The sequence below is a fragment of the Neopelma chrysocephalum genome, unplaced genomic scaffold (assembly GCF_003984885.1).
Source record: "Neopelma chrysocephalum unplaced genomic scaffold, ASM398488v2 Primary Assembly neopelma1_76, whole genome shotgun sequence".
NCBI classification, from domain to species: Eukaryota; Metazoa; Chordata; class Aves; order Passeriformes; family Pipridae; genus Neopelma; species Neopelma chrysocephalum.
Window position 1 is genome coordinate 10,385,574 of NW_020897737.1, and position 15,949 is coordinate 10,401,522.

The following is a 15,949-nucleotide window of genomic DNA, read 5'->3' on the forward strand; positions in this document are numbered from 1 at the left end:
TTTTGCTATGTGGAAATGTACAGTTTCCTAGTGACTGATGTAATGGAAGGTGCCACAGGTGAGCTCCAACACACCTGCAGTGACAACACGTCTTCATTTTTGTGCCAAACACAGAAAAATCACACTTTTAACTAAGGACATTTTGGGGTGGTTTAGGGGTGGTTTTAAAAGTAGTGCCAATTAAGCTAGACAAAAATCCCCCAGTTACAGAAACAAGCTCTCTGTTTGGTAGCTTGGATTGAAGTCATCAGCATAATTAAAGTTTTCAGACAACCTTACAGTGCTAAGGGCACCATGTAAGGTAAGTGTGGACCTGCCTGCACCTCTGCAAGCAAGAAACAGGGTGGAATACATACAGGAAACAGCATAAGAAAGATACATCCATACATCTCTATTCATATAATTTCTTTCTTCCACCCACTTGACCCCATTTATAAACCAGCACAGATGTATATTCTTCCACCCCTTTTTAGGTCTTGCACATCGACCTATGCTGATAGTTAAGAAAAGCAAACATTTCAAAAGATCAGAGAAGTGGTGATTTTTTTCCACCTATTGGAACAAGGAAACTTTGGAAACTCTATAATGATCAATGCTAACAAAGGGCACTAACAAGAGACTGCATGCTCCAAGGAAAGATCAGGACAAGGGGTGAGCTTTGAAGTATGTATGGAAGAGAGGAAGAAGAAGAGCATTTTGTTGTGATCATTACAGAAAAGACATTTTTTCAAAACTCTCAGAAACCAGGGAAGGGAGGATCTCCATATCCTTCCCACAGTTCCTCCTTCCAGACTGGAAAGAAAGCAACATTTGTCATGTCTCTGAGGACGAGCTGTGTGCAGTTGTTCTCACATGGGTACAGCGACACCACCAAAATGCCTGAAGCAGATGGCAGGCACGTGGGTGGGGAGTGGATTGCTGAGATTCCAGGAGTAACAAAGGGGGAATCACTGGTTATTAGAACTGCAAAGGCAGGGCTTCATGTGTGTTTAGCCACCCTTTGCTGCACAAGCATATGAGACGCGAACACTCTGGAGGGGTATCAGTTGGTAGGAGGAATGTGATGGGACAATAATACTCTTGAGATGATTAATAGATGCATGATGAGAGTTGCCATTTATACTTAGTTATTCTTCTTCTTTGTGTTATGAATCATCTGATGCACCAGAAATTGAGAACAGATTGCAATAAAGTGTGAAGTGTTCATGACTGGGCAGTGATAAGGTAGCACAGACCATGCTGGCACTGTGGTGAGCCCTGCACACCTGCTCTCCTTTCAGTGAGTAAAACAGGCAAAGGGTGTCACTGCTCCTCCCTGGTGAGCTCATGCAGGCTTTTGGAATTTGGGCTGCGGGGGCAGGAGGCTGATGCATACCCAGGTCTTCTTTCAGCCCCAGGTCTGGAGGTGGGAAGAAGGCACACACACAGATCCAGAAGCTGGGAAATACCCCTGGGTCCCCCCATAAAGGCACAAATCTGAAACTGAAATCAGTAGGTGGATTGATGAACCAGTATTTCTGACAGTTTTTGAAAAGCCAGTGTTCTCAGGAGTCTGCTTTTCCACCAGTACCTTCTTGAGAAACCTGTAGCACAGAGCAGCTTGGGATGCCCTACGGAGCCTGCTGGAGAAACAATGCATTGGAGGCAAAAGAATGGCTTTCATCCAGTCTAGCAATAGGGACAGGGAATCACATTACTGTCTCTTTCTGCATTCCCATTGTCAAGATGTTTGTGCATGAACATAAAAACAGAGACATCACACAGAGATCAGGACTTGTGTTAGATCTGGTGGAACAACTGGTAAGGGAATGGAATTGAGAATCTAATCCTATTTTATATCCTTTTTTTCCATGCTCAATGTCTAAAGTATTCCATGTAGAGTCCTAGGCAGTGTCAACATCTCTGTCACTAGACCCTGCAGGAGGTACTTACAGACAGAGACCCAGAGATTGGTATCGCAACCCTGCATACAATGTTCATTGTTGTGTGCACACACCCATGCTCAGACATCCACCCCTGAAAATAACACTCAGAATGAAGAAGAAGATTAATCCAAGCCTGTGCCAGCTCATAGTGATGTAAGGCCACTCATGGCAGGATCTGCAATGCAAAGCACTGGCTTTTTGGGATTGTGAACTCAGAGTGGGCTGCCCTTACACTGGAACCCAGAGTCTTGTTCTGTAACACAAAATATCCTTTCTCTTTTTTCACTTGCAGCACTTTTGCTAAAGAAACTCCTACTTAATACCATGGGTTCCTAACACCAGGAATGTGTCTGTCGACAAGTATTTGAGGAAGGCATCTGTGAGTCCCCACAGGCACACTGCTTCTGAAGATGCTATTTCAGAAGATCCAGGGATATGTGCAATATGCAGAATATAATTCCAGGAATGTCAACAGCACCAGGGCCAAGAGGTCTCCTGAAACCCCTTAGAAGAAAACAAAGGCAATCACTCATTTTCTCTTAGTGCTCATACCTAGGTTATATAACTTGTTCTGGTCACTATTATTTTTGTCTTCCCATCCTATCCCTGTAGCAGATGGTTCATCATGTGTTAATTTGATTCACAAGATTTCTGGGATAGAGAATATCTCTCACTGTGCTTGCAGTGTGTACATCTGGCATTTCCTAACTCTCAAGCGCTTGACTTTGCCACCTAAATAAATACAGGTTTTGTATAGAGGTATTTGTAATATATTTTTATCACTATATTTATATTAATAATGCATCATGAAACATTGCAAGAAAGTAATTTGAAATGCAAAATTAAGAGAGAGGTGGATATGAAAAAATTGTAATACTGTAAAATATAGAAAATTGCAATATATTCACAAGATAACTGAATTAGGTGTTGCAAGGGTAACTACATATAGAACTTTTAATTTTCAATTGTCTGACTTTGCAGTTTGAATATTGTTGCTTAACATACATTTTTTTTTTTGCATGTTTTGTTTTTTTTAAATGTAATTACCCATTTTTTCCCCTACAGTGGTGAATGTTGAAGAACAAATTATATGTAAGTGTAGCAACCTGCTGACATTGTGGGAAGGACTTGAACCCAAGCCACAGACATAGAGGATGGAACTCAGCTCCAGATCCAGACCCTTAGTTTGGGTGTTGCTGGAATATCTGTCTACCCAGGAACCACTTACCTATCCCGCCACTGTAGTCATTTGGGTCTACTGTGATTCCCTAAAATGGGATTCCTGGTGCATTCACGGCTCTCCAGTCATATTAAATGGCTCTCCTGTGACAGCAATAACAGCTGAGACACCTACTCCATCTGCAGGTACTCATACTGAGGACAACTACGTGTAGGTGTCTGAAAGCGAGGATGAATAGGAGCATCTGAATCTGTTCTCTGATCATGGACTTCTGCTGCTGCATTAAATACTCTAGGGAATCCAATTTACTCTCCAACTACTTCCCAGAAGATTGCGGGTCTCCTGCTTTTCCTTCAGCCCCACAGAAATCTGCAGGAGAGGAGAGGGTGTCTGAAATAACACAAGACAGTTGTGTTTGGACAATTGAACTGAGCCCCTCCAGGCTGGGGAATGGATATATCCAGGACTGCCGTGCTCAGAATGCTCCTTCCTTGTTTTCTGGAGATAGGACGTCCCTGCAGCACATGTGGGGAATGAGAATCTGAAGGGAGGAGGGGGAATATTGGAGTTTAACATGGTGCCCCAGAAGAGAAGGTGCTCTGCTGCTGTGTACAGGGCTCAGAATAATGTCTGATTGTACAGGGAGAGGGAAGGGCCCTGGCCTGTTTCTCTTCCCATCACTGATTGCTTCATCAGAGATACCAAGGCATCCCAAGAGTAGTAAGATGAATGGTTTTGCTACAGCCACAGCCCATCCTCAGAAAGCTGATGCTGGCAAGGAAGCAAGTTTTTCCCAAAGATTAAAATTAAGGGTGATTTTTTGGGGACAATATACTTTTTCACAGAAACCTAACAAGAATTCCACTCTTCCAGAAAAAAGGCTTTGCTGCTGCTGAAAATCCAGCTCCCCCCACCCCATGGAAAAACACTGAATATACAAAAGTTTCTGGTGAAACCCCAGGGTGGTCTTTTGTAATGGAAAGCATTAAGCAATGCAAAATGACAGGGCCCTTACCCACTCCTCTGAAAGTAATCAGAAAGTGGTATAGGCTTTTAAGAGAGGATAATGAGGATTAAGTTGCTTATCACGGACACGATGCTGTTTACATGGGTGCCTGACAGGCCAGTCATCCTGGAACTGGTGAGTACTGCTGTACCAAGTCCCTGCATTGGCTTCTGTGATGCTCACCGAGTCTGGAATGAGAAATCAGCTGCTCTGATGAAAACCACAACTCTGTGAACTCTTTTCAGAAGACATTACTGAGATTTTTCTTTGGGATTATCATTACAAAATGGAAAGCCCAAGGAAGATAGAAGAGACAGTTGCTCTCTTCCAAAAATTAAACCAGAAGTTCAAGTTTACCTAGAGAAAAAAAATGGATAAAAATTAATCTAAATGGGGCACCACCTGACTTGATACAAATCTGGTCCTGTCCTGAATTAAAATGCACCAGTTTTGTGTATAGACATCCCTTCTCAGTCATGCTACAGGCATGTCTATAGCATCACACAGTTTGCTGTTCTGTCACATGTCTTCTCGGTTGATGAAGACCTGGTGTTGTGTTCCCAAAATGTGCACAGCTGACAGGTGGTCATTTCCATGACTGTGTCATCCAGAAACATATCCTGACACAGACTCTTGCTTGTATCCTGTTTTACTGCAGATGACATGGTCACCTAGTTATGTTCAGTCTGGAGATGTGACTTCAGGGAGATGTCGCACCCTCCCTATTAATGGCACCCTCAGCCAGACATGATCACAGCAGCTGAAAGCCTCTGTGACTTGTTCTGAAAGGGATGTTAGAACATGGCTTTTCCTTTCTCCCAGGGTGTTAGGACTTCATCCTAGTTTCCTGCAATCAGAGGTTTTGTGTTTTCTATGCTGCTTCCAAACCGCTGTGTTAAGAGCTACTAATGATAGCTTTTGGTACCCTCATTACTGGGCATTTGCATCAGCAGCTGTACAGGAGCTGGAACAGACTTGTGGTTCTGCCATGGTGGTGGCAGATCAGCCTGAGTCAGAGAGTGTGTCTTCCAAACTCCCTCGGCATGCCAGGTATGGATGGCTTTATTTTTCTTCATGTGTAGCATCTACATGTTCAGGGCTGGAAAGCAATTCAGAGGTGTCTGGGAGGTAAGCTGGACAATTTGATCCAGCTGGAATGACCCATGAATCTGTCTCTGTCATGCTGAACTCAAGCTGGGGCTGAAGACAAACAGCGAATGAGCCCACTCAGGTACCAGCAGGAGGACTGGTAACTCTGCTTGCATCAACTGCTCCTGTGAATTCTTCCTCCATGCCCAGCCAATGTCCAAACGTCCAAACGTCCTAAAAGCCTATGAGTTCAGGCTTTTATAGAGTCTCATTTGAGATCACATCAGCTTTGCTGATGGACATTTTTCTGGTGTGTATCCTAAAGCAACAACCACTACATATTTCTGCCCATGTTGTAATTAATGTCTGACCCCTCAGGAAGTCTCTGGGAAAGTCCCTGGTATTGTCTCCCTTTCTATTTCTCATCTGCCAAGTTTTAAACTTTGGAAGATGAGGCCATGTTATAATGGAGCAACTAGTTATACTGCCTGTTAGTGAAAGGCCACTGTGACCTCTGCAGAAAAATATTGGAATGCTGTAAGAAATTCAGTAATCTTAGTCATAAAATATAAGGGGGTTAAAAATTCACAGTTCTTTGTTTAAATACTGTGTTTTCAGCAGAGCACAGAGCTGCCCATAGTGTGCTATTAAAATACAGTTAGGCAGAGTATTATATACTGATGGAAAATCATAACAGCAACAGCAGAAGAGCTGTGTCATGGAACCAAATCAAACCATGTATTTTGTAACAGCTCAAATGCACCCTGACTCTAACTGATAACTACATTACTGCTGTAGCTGCTGTATGGACATGCTGGGAATATGCAAAGAGTCATTCTGACTGTTACTCAACCCCTTTTCTCTGTGGAATGACAATTTCCCATTTTCCAGTCTCCAGTACTCCTTCCTTTCTGTTCAGATGTGCTCAATTATTCAGGCACATTTAAGTATTTGTCCTACTGTAGCACAATTCCTACCTCAAAACTCAACACAGTAACTGTCATAGCAAGAAAAAGATGCCATTGAAGACACCCTCTTCTGAACAGGTTATCTCTTCCTTTTCTAGTGGAAAACCCTTTTGCTCAGTTTTCTCTTCCCAGCAAGACAGAAGCTTTGCTTTTTCAAAGTATTGTTTCTTTTCTGTAGCTACTGGGTACAGTACACAGCTATTTCTGTCTCCTATTTTGTTCCTGTCCTTTCCATGCATTTCTCCTTACAGCATAGACCCACGCTGTCTGCCGTCAGTTCTCCATGTTTTTACTCCTAAATTGGCACTATTCATCCAATATGAGGGTCTCACACCTTCCATGCCATGGTAACACGTGTGGATATGCATTATTATATAACAGGTTTTCCTGTCTGGGGGCTCCATTCACAGCTGCCTCCATGAGTTTCTAAACACCACCTTTCCCGGGTGCAGGGCTGCCCCTCTCCACAGTTGATTTGCCCTTCACTTGCTTCTCCCTTAGTAGGAGCCTTGCTTGCTGACCTTCCCTCCTCACCCTCAGTGTGCAATTATCCTTCCTCAGACATATTTATCCTCAGCCCAACCACTCTGGTTTTAGGGAACACAAGAATATGTCTGTACACACACACACACACACACACACACACACACACACACAAACCCATGTTAAACAGCACCATTGGCACAGTCAGTGCTGTCCCTGTCCCTGCTGTTGAGTCCAACCTGTTGCAGTGCCAGTTTGCACAGGCACACCACTACCCTGTTGTTATTACATAAGAAATTACCTGCCACCCACTCAAGTGCCTTTTGAGTCTTAATCTCCTTTAGCACAGGAGAGAGCTCACATCCGTCCCCAGAGGCTGCATTACAATGTCCCTTTTTATCCAGGAGGGCCTCAGTGAACCTACTAGCCTGGCCCAGAAAAAGACACATATGGAGTACTTCAAACTAGTATGATCCCCCTGTTACAGGCTTCTCCTCTCCCCAGTCTTGCAATTCTCAGTCTGCTCAAAACACCCCTCAATGGAGAGAAGAAACACCTTTCCAGATATTTTGGCTTTTCTGGGACAAAAAATATTGTACAGCTTACTTTTTTTCCCCAGAAAAATAACTGACTTTTGGCTTTGTGCATGAATCAAGACAAGGGTGGTGGGATGGCCATTTATCTCAGTCTGCCTCTCTGGCCTCTACCTCAGGGACTAGGCCAGAGGAACCAGTTGATGGCTCTGTATTGCTTTCTAACTTACTACATATATGTTTTCTTCCTACAGTTCCTCAAGAAAAAGATACTGCCTGAGGCACTGAAGGCTCTGTAGCATCCTGAACCATGCCTTACCTGAGGCAGGGGGATCTCAAGGGCAACACTTAGGTTAGGAGACAGCCTGAGAAGACTCCTGGTCCTCTTTCCACTCCTGTATAAACACACTGATCTCCTTTTCCCAAGGTTCATTTGCAGCAGTTGTGTTATTTGTCTGGCAGAGGATGGTCACTGGGTCTTTTGGATTTTATCTGGTACTCTCTGAATAGAGTTATTGGCAGTGCACAGGTTTGAGAATTTGAGAAATTATGGACCTATCTTGAGTTAGTGTCTGTAGATTCACCAAAACTGTCTGTTGAAGAGAAATATCCACCAGAGAAATTTATTACAACCTTTTTCCATCTGAACATTGATCCTCTTTGGTCATAAAGACAAGTAGCTGAGCATGCAACTCTCACCCATTCCCTTAAATCCTCACTGCGGCTTTTGGAGTATGACTTTTTTTTTTCCTTTTACCTGGCTACAAATATTAGGACCCTGTTCTTCCTGACTGCTATAGACATGAGGAAGGAGGGCCTTCTGAATTCTCCACAGAATAAGTGCTGCTCTTCTCTAGACTGTGGAAACAATTTAGCAGACATCAGAGAGAAGAGGCATGAGAATGACAATAATCTGCTCAATAAGTAAATACAGTTCCCTCAGTGGTGGTCCCCAGGGCCCTCACAGCACAGACACTGCTTTTTCTTGATTTTCCTGAGAATCAGGTCAGCATGAAATGGAAAAGTGCAGCTCTCTGCCTGTTTCAACCCACGTATGCATGCGCACAAACACACACACACACTCTCAATGTCATGAATCAGTGCAGACAGAGACCAAGCAACATCCATTCAGCCCAAATATGACTGACATATTTGACAACATGGAAACCATCTATCTGAGCCCTGCACATAGAGTTCAGCCAAATCCTTGATGATTTTCAGTCATAAATCATTAAAAAGAGAGAATTTATTTTCCTTAGTCTAAAACTTGAAAGAAATTAGGAGACTGGCATGAGATTAGAAGATAGAAATGAAATGAGCTTTGAAAGTAAGACTGGGGACAGGTTAATCTTAAGACCAAGCTGTTCCCAGATAGGCAGGACCAGTAGGTAGGTTTATTGTAGCAACTGGTGGGAAAATCACACCATGCAGTGTGAAAAAAGGAAGGGAGGTGGCAGGAAGAAAGAAGGTGCACTAGTGGATATAGAAGATGGTGCAACTATTTCTCTGTTTTCTGGGCATCTAGAGAGTCTCATATTTCTGTAACAGCCATCTTCAAGACATATATATCTGTTACCATTAACACAGACTTCTGCAGACTGAAAGAAATAGGTAAGTTTTCTATACAGACTAAGAAACAAGAGTTAAAAATAGTCTATAGAGTCAAATAATTTAAATATTCAATAGTTAAATTACACTTAGTACTTGCACAGTACATTAACTTCAGAGTAGTGCCTGAACAGTATTTAATAGTCATCATAACAGGTGAAAGAATGTATAAATATGACCCCTGGTTTATAAATATAAGAAAAAGAGGAGACTCTGGGGAGTCATGGCTACTGAGGAGTCATTAGGAGAGGAAAGATCAGAAAGTGGGTATCTGTGGAACTCATCTCCACTGATCAGCAAAATGAGCTGTTTTTCACACCCCTGGAAGATGAGCACAGGCTATCAATGGTGGGGAATGGGGGAACATTGCACATACTGCTTTAAATGGCTGCAGGAGTGGTGGGCAATGACACAGTGGATTCTTTGCCTCCTGGTCCCAGGTTTAGATAATAACATCCCCATGCATCGCTCTTCTGCAAAGGAAATATGGTTCAGTTACCAGCAACTCAGGGCAGAACTGGAACCAATTAACTCTATGTTAAAACTTTTTTTTAGAAAAATATCTATGTTAAACATTAATACTGGAAAACAATTTAACTATTACACAAGAGCAGAACATGGTGTGAAAGGACTTTATACACACAGTCAAGTTTGTGAACACAAAGTGAAATCCGTGCCCCACTGAAGTCAGTAGGATCAAGATTTTGTCTGCTTAGTTTTAATGAATTTAGGAATTTGTCCACAGATTCTTAGTCTGCAGAGGACTATGTTCAGTACTGTCATTATTAAAACAGAGGGACAAGGAAAATGATGGAGGACCTCCATTTCCTAGGATAGGTTAGTAATAATACAATATTTCCATCGCCCTGCAGAGAGGTGACATGAGTGCTTCACCAGCTATCCCTGCTAATTCACACGTTTCTCCTTCAGCACTGTTCTCAGAACTGTTGTGGCAGAATTTATACTCTGCCAGAATCACTTCTCTGTGAGTAAAAAATGGCTATACAAGCAGACAGCACAGCAGCTACATGTAATTTTGTGCTCCTCTTCATGTGCACTCCCAATATTTTGTTTTTAAAGGCTGGCTACAGGGCATCTCTGGCAGATTTCTGCTCTCACGTGAACGTGCTGGTGGCTCCAATCACCAGAGCAGAGAGCTGTGCAGACAGAGCCCAGCCATAATTGGGCTTTCTAATTTTAAAACCACAGTACATTACCACCAGTCAAATTCTGCAGGGCACTGAAATTGATCTCTGCAGTAAAACTGCACCCACGGATGTTGCCTGTATGACCCTGTTTAAATTGGAGCACCACAGAAAAGGCAAACTATTGTGATTGCTGTTATTCCTGTCTCTACAACAGATATTTTCCAGCTTGGTGTGTTGGTAGGAGAGAGAAGAAGAAAAATCCTGGACTGTCTTAGCTGTGTCAGCAGAAGGCTCTGGTGCAGATCCAGCTATACTGGCGAGAGTTCATGATTGTTGGGACAGTCTGGCTTGCTCATAAAATATAGTTTTGCTTTCTTTAGGAGTGCAAGGAGTAGAAATGGTGATACAGCTACACACCCAAGAGCAAAGTGTGTTGTTCAAATCAGTTTACCTTTATTACTATGTAAGTAAAGTCCTTCTAGGACCAGCACTGCTCCCAGCTGCCACTCATGAGCTTTGAGAAACTTGAGCAACTGCTTTAATATGTGACCAGATCCAGCTGTCACTCACTTCCAGTTGCAAAGGTTAGCAACGTGAGGGGAAGGAAATGTCACGTCTTCTTTGGTTGCTCCAAATTATGATCCACAGCATTAGTCGGATACCTTAATGTGTGAGATTGTGAAAGGGAGCAGCTGAAGTTGGGTGCACATCTCCTTCTACCGGCTCATAAAAGGTTGTAACTTTGAACAGAGGGACAGAGCAGGCAGCTGGAGGCAATAACATCTTAAACTGCTACAGCAAGGGTTACTGTCTGAAAAAGCCCTTTGTAATGATATGGTATAAATTGAATTGAGAAATATCATCTGCTAAAGCATCAAGAAAGGGGGAATATATGTAAAATTTCCTTTGTTTGCCAGCATTGCCCCAGGACTTCTGTGTCTGAAAGGAAGGCTCAACCCTAGTGCTTTGTCTTTTGTGCTTTCCCTTTTGTGTCAGTCTCTAGCAAGAGAGAGGTGATGTTTTTTCAAGGTTTCCTGTGCTTGCTGTTAAGGAGATCTGCAGACTGGAACCTTTCCGCTGTTTGCCTGTGTGAGCAGGTTACAGTAAAACCCTGGGACCTGTTCTGGTGGACACCTAAACATGCAAAGAACTACTGTGCTTACCCTAATCCATCTCTGGTTGGAAGGTGAGAGGGATGGAACAAGAAGCAAAAGAGACAAGAGTAAAATGGCTCCAGTTAGCCCTCAAGAAGGGGCAGTCAGTTCCTTTTCCCAAAACACCCTGGGTCCTACTCGTGACCCCTTTTTTTACTACTGACATATTGCAAGGGGCAGAGATTCTTTCCACTTCTCAGATGAGACTCAGACTCTGTTGTTAGCTTTCTTGCTGAACCTCATGAGGTTTGAGAGCTAAACCCCACTAATAATTGCAGAGGGTTCTCCTGACAACGGAAGGGACAGAGGGTTCCTCATGCTCCCTCCCTGGCTCTCTTCATTACTGAGTTTGATATACTCTCATATCAGACAAAACCAGATCTTCTCAGGCTGAGGAAAGCACGGAGCCAAAGCTGTTCACATTCAAGGCACATTTTCCTCTCTCTAGTCTTATTATACGGTGAGATGGAAGATGAAGAAAAACAAGCTAATGCCACTGCCTTTTCTTTAAAAAGCTGCTGATCCTCCTCAGAAAAGCAGTACCTCTGGTGGAATGAGTCATTCAGCATTTCCTACTCATTTCTTAAATTATCAATGGAGAGAGAGAAAGAGACATTCAATCAAAGATGCTGAATTCATATCTGGAAGCTTCTAGGGATGCCTTCTGCCCTCTCTTAAAGCTACAGAGAATTTGCTTTAGGAAGGCTGGAACAAATGTTTCTACACCATTCAGATCATTGAATCACAGAATATTCTGAGTTGCAAGGGACCCTCGAGAATCATAAAAATCCAACTCCTGGCCCTGCACAGGACAGCCCCAAGAATCACACCATGTACCTGAGAGCATTGTTCAAAAGCATCTTGAACTCTGTCAGGCTTGGTGCTGTGACCACTTCCTTCGGGAGCCTGTTCAGTGCTCAACCATCCTCTGGGCAAAGAACCTTTGGGTGCTTGTTTATCCTTGGACACCACTGTCTCAGGAGGACACACTGTAAGAGCACATCTATGGTACTCCAGCCTCTGACTGGACTTCAGCTCATGGGGCGAGACCAGAGCCAGATTCAAGTAAAACCCCTGAATTTCATGTAATAAGGATGAGGGATCCTTGGTGTCAGAAGACCACCCCTCTGTCTTCAAGTTCTGCTTCTGCTCCTCATGGGCTTATGTGAACACAGCCTAGGTCAGCAGAGCTGCAGCTGCAGTGGCATTTACCAGGCAACACTCTCCCTTCCCTTGTGGCTCATCCTGCTGCTTTTCTCCCTCCTCTTTTATCACTGTTTTTTTCCTGCTCACTCTTCTCTCTTGCTCCCACTCAGCAAGCTGCTTGTCTTCCAAGGATAGCTTTGCCCTCCAGGTCAGAGCTGCTGCTAGCAGCTGCTTTATTTCTTATTAGTGTTTGAGGAGTTCCCTCCCTGCCTCCTAGGTCTGCCTGCAATGGCTGCAATGACATATCTATAAAATATCTGCACCTCCAATCTAGTGACACAAGCTAGATTTCAAGGCTATTGAACTAACAGGGTATCTTAGCAACAAATATTTATTTTAATAACAGTATTCTCAGCCATGTAAAACAAGCACCTATTTCAATAGTCAGAATGCCCTAGAACATTTTATTTTGTACTGTACCACAACCCACTTTCTATTGGCTCATCCCACTTTAAAGAGTTACTAAAGTCAATACCATTGTCCCAGAGAGACTGCGCTCAATGTCCTCCCAGCTTTTTAGAACAATATCAGAAAAGAAGCAGGTCACTGCACTCCTGGTAGCCACCCACACTGATTTGATGTAGGGGATTTCCTCTATCTGCTAGAAATGTTTAGTTGTTGCTTGTGGTGATCTGCTCAGAGGAGTGTTGTTGAACTGATTTATTGCATTGTTTGTTTACTGCATATCTAAAGACTCCAGCTACTACCCCAGCAATGACAACCAGGCTGATGCCTGCTCATGTCACAGTTGATCCTTGACTGACATCCTCTCTTTGAAGCTATTAGGAAGCAACAATTGACATCTCAGCTAACTTTCCTGATATCTCTTGTTCCTGCTGCTCACCCAATTTGCAATGAGGTTTGCCATCCGTTTCCTCTGGCCCTTATTAGGATTCCGGGAAGGATTTTTCTTTGAAAGAAATTTCCTCTTGAAAATTAGCTGTAGTGGAAACATTCACACGTCAGAAATAATTGCTAACATAACCACCTAGCTTTGCTGTTTTATTGTCACTGTAAATTTTGCAATTACCTTTTTCCTCTGCTACTAGCTAAACCAGGAGACTGACTCTGACATCAAACCGTAATTTGTATGGTCACCGTTATAAATTTATGAAAGCAAGTAATAGTTTGTCTTATGGAATAAAATAACACAGCATGAAATTATAGTAGCTTATCTTCATATTCCTTGGGCAGCACATTATTGCTCTCTGATGGGTTGAAAGCTCTTTCTTTTGATAAACCCTCTAGTATCTGCCTTTGTACTCTCCTAGTGAGATATTTCAGTGGGAGAAACATCCAGAAACATTTTTCTCAGCATATCTCTACGAAGCATAAATCCAGCCCTTCTTATCCCCGGCACTCATTGGGGTTCGGTTTTGTTTCAGGAAGGGAATATGACAGTCATCAGAAAGTGCAACCTCTCCTAGTGCATAGTTTCCTGGGGACTGTTAAGCAATGTTCTCCAACTCTCCCTATTTTTCCCCATATTGCTTCCCATTATTTTGTGTCACCAGCAGTGGATCTAGTGGCACCTGAGCAGTTCTGCTTGAGGGACTCAGTGTGATCCAGCCCAGGCCATTGTGCACTTGCCTGGTCCCTGGGGATGGTCCAGCACAGGCCAACGGGCACTTTCCCAGCTCCCAGGCACAGCTGCTGGCTCCCAAAGGAATTGCTCCTCTGCCAGGTTGACTTTAGTCCAATTATTTTCTCTCTTCTACCTGCCACCCTCCTCCCCCAGTTACAATGGAGTGTTTGTGTACAGCTCAGGGAGAAACATCTTTCGCAGTTTCAAAAAAATAAATGTCAGCCTGCCACTAAGTTAGTCAGGAAGTTCTGATGAGGACAAAAGCTGCTCTAAAGCTGCCATCACACAGTATTTAGCGATGCCACCTGTGTTAGAGGGTGGATTTGTTATCCCACAAACTGTATACACTGGCAGGGGAGTTGGTAAGGACACCCATCATGCTGAAACAGCCACAAGACTAAAAAATATTATGGCAAGATAATGTTTACACCTGGGTAGTTGAGCACAACTTATGTTGAAAGAGGAATATCACTCACCTCTCTCATTCTTGCTTGGTAAGAGTCTAAGTCCAAATCAAACACGTGGTGTGACCTGTGCTGCTCCCCAGCTGAGTGAAAAGGGTATTTTGGGTAGGATGCCAGATAGTTTTGGCCTGAAAGCAAACAACTCTTCCTCTGATTCACTTAGCATAACTTCATTAGTGTCAAGGACTGAGAGTGACAGTGACAGCCTCATCATTTGCTTTGATTGCTTATTGTGTTAATTTGGTACGGAAGCACTTTGAAGCTATTAATCTATTGATTCATTTTTACTTGAGAACATAATTTGATTACTGTATTTTTTGCATTTTATTAGCTTTCTAAATAAACTAAGTAGCATGCTTGCTTTCAATTTATGTTTGCTTTATTATTCATTTTGATAAATTCTATAAAAAAAGCCTATAAATTCTATAAAAAAGGTTAGGTTAGACAATACCAAAGGCAAGCCTGTCTAATATGGCAGAGGCAAGCCTATCTATGTGGCTCTTCTTCCACATCATCCATATATAGCATATACAGCTGTGCTCTACGTCCAGCAGCCCTACTTACTCCCCTATTCATAAAGCACATCTGCCTACTCCAAATGCATCACAGTCCTATTTTCTGATGTGTGAGCCACGTTTTTTGCAGCTGCACTAACCAATCTTTGCCTGTGCCCCTCTAAGCCAGTGCCAGCCCCAAAAAACACTCCAGTTTTTCTAGGTGGAGATCTTCTTTCCATTCACCCAGAGTAGCTGCACACGCATGTACAGCCATACAAACTAGGGCAACCTGAATTCATAAAAGCAGGCAAGCTGTTGTTGGTTTTGTCTGTTTTTAGCACTGCTGCACAGCCGAAGGTGGAAAAATGGATGCAGGCATTTAACTTCCTGCTCTCTAAACACAAAGCAGTTTTCATCATTGCCGAGATGTTAATTTCCAATCTCTGATTCTAAAATAATCTGACATCAGTTGTAAGGCAACACCTCCTGGGATAAATTTGTTTTTCACGAGCCTCAAAAGAGGACAAGCCATGTAAACTACAGTGTTGAGTTTGCTCCATAAACTGGCCTGAATTTAGGTTCTCTTATTTACAGCTAGAGCAGCAATGCATTTCAAAGCACTGGTTAGATTGCAGCTAAGAAATTGAAGATGAAAGATTTGACCTTTAAAAATGTGACCTCTTTGTCTAATGAAAGTATAGTAACCTCTTCTTCCGTGCTCCTATGAAGGCCGACCTTCACCCTCCGGGCTTTGAAGTGTCACCTTCAGTTTTACACAGGAGAATGAAACATACTTCCCTCTGCAGGCGCTCAGTATTTTTTGATCATAGACACTGACAGTGAGTCATCAATTAGATAATCAGTTTTGTATATCCCTGGAAATTAGCTGAGAAAATGATGGAGAAATGTCCCCTCAAATATTTGTATCTAAGCAGACAGATCCTGGTCAGCCAGGCTTAAATCCCTTTGTGTTTCAGCAAACATTTGAATTGCCACTCTTTGTTCACAGGGATATTTGGAGAAGGACCATTTATCAGTGCTTGTACACAGACAAATCCATGCTGCAGGAATTGATACCCATGTGGTTTAACCCCACTGTGGGC